A 2,038-nucleotide genomic window follows, 5' to 3' on the forward strand; every position below is an offset into this window, starting at 1 on the left:
TACAATGATACCAGACATTGACACAGTGAACATTGTCTCTAAATTTTATATTCCATTTTCGGTTCTTTTGGAATCTTAATGGGTTATTTTTTATTGAATATTTTCTATAAATTTTTAGTCATAATACCGTGGTCATTTGTTAGTGTTAGTGTGTTACTACAGGAATTATCTTAATTTCTCAAGGGTGTTATTGAAAAATGGTTATGAAACTTAATTTTATCTTAATGTCGTGGTCATTTGTTTGTAGATTATGGGGTTACTGTTGTATAGTGCAGTTGGTTATTATATTTTTTTTGTACTTTAATTTTATCTTTTTTACTTATTTATCTGGTTGGTATGAATTATTCTTTTGTTCTCTTCTACTTTAGAAAAAAGATGATGTGTGTAAATTTATAAAAAAAAAAAATTAAAATTTAAGTTTACGGCAAATTTACTGTAGGTTAAATCTGCCTGTAGTTATTAATTTAATTATTAGTAAATATTATATTACCGTCAGAAAAAATTCGACGGTAAAAATTATCGAAAAAAAAAATTCACTAGTAAATAATTACCGACAAAATTTATACCATCAGATTTATTCTGACAATAAATAAGTTATCGACAAAATTTTTAGATAAATTCACCAATAAATTCGATGATATCCAGTAAATTTTTGGTAGTGCATTCTCATCTTTAATATAATCTAATTTGACCAGAATTAATGCGAATTATAATTATAAATTTTAGTGTCCAATTTGAATTTATTGGAATTTCGAAGTTCAAATTGAGTTTAATATTAAATTTCAAGAACCAGATTGCATTGTGGAGCCTGAATTTCAAACAATTCTTCTAATTAAGTTTCATGTATTTTTGTTTTTAAGAGTTTCATTTTTTTTTTCTCTTATATTAATGGTTAGTTGTATAATGTTGGTTTCCAAAATTTTCTACTCTCCAAAAATATTGGGACTAGAAGTTTGGTGATCTCCATAAACACATTTATTTTTTCGAATGATTTTATCTTTAATATTCTTAAAGATTTTTAAATATACTCTCTAGCCCTCTCCTATCTAGATTTGTCCCTTGTTGCCTCTTAATCTAGTAAATCTACAATGGTGAGTTCCTCTTTCACTTTTTTCTCACATATAGGAATTCTAACCATTGGAGAAGAGAAGGAATGAGTTCCCGCACGGGTCTCAAGGTGAGGGAGTCCCTTTAAACAGGGACTCAAGTTAACCAATAATAACTTGCCATTTGGCAAATTATTTTAAAAAAAATAATAATATAAAATTTGAAATAATTAAATAATTATATTAAATAATAAAATAATAATTAAATTAGTAATAATTATTTAATTTTTACACCTTACAAAATAATTCTTAGTTGAGTTAGTTATTTTTATTTTTAAAATTTAAAATGCTAACGATATTATTAAAATTAGCAATTGTAAACACAAAACTATAAGTTAGTGTAATCTCGAATTATATATTGTGTATTATTATTATATATGAATTTATTTAATATTAATATCTTTTAATAGTGAATTATTTTTAAATTTATAAATTTAAATAATATTATTAAAAAAATCAATTACATTAATTTTAAGTATTTTAATTAATTAATTAAATGGGACCACAGCAGGGACTAAAGTTAGTTCCTCCTAATAGAGAAGAGATAGATGCTTTAAGTTCCTATTTACTGTTTATGACGCAAAAGCTGATGTGGAATTATTTTTTATGACAGGTGGGCCATAAATAGAAACTAGATGAGTTCCCTACTGAAGATGGTCTTAGTCAGTTTATCTCTCTCGCATTGCCTTCCAAAATCACCATCCTCATCATCTTCATTTTTATCTCACCTCCCTCACTTCATCCCTCTTTCTTTCATCATACTTACAGATATATTATTTGTTGACTCTCTAAAACAATTTCTAAAAACATTTTTAGTCAAAAAATTTAATCCTCAATAAATTTTAATCATCAGATTAATTTTTAAACTTTTATTTTATTAGACAATTCAATCTTTAAGTCAAATTTTGATAAAAAAAAATAAACAAATCAGT

The sequence above is a fragment of the Arachis ipaensis genome, chromosome B06 (assembly GCF_000816755.2).
Source record: "Arachis ipaensis cultivar K30076 chromosome B06, Araip1.1, whole genome shotgun sequence".
Lineage (NCBI taxonomy): Eukaryota > Viridiplantae > Streptophyta > Magnoliopsida > Fabales > Fabaceae > Arachis > Arachis ipaensis.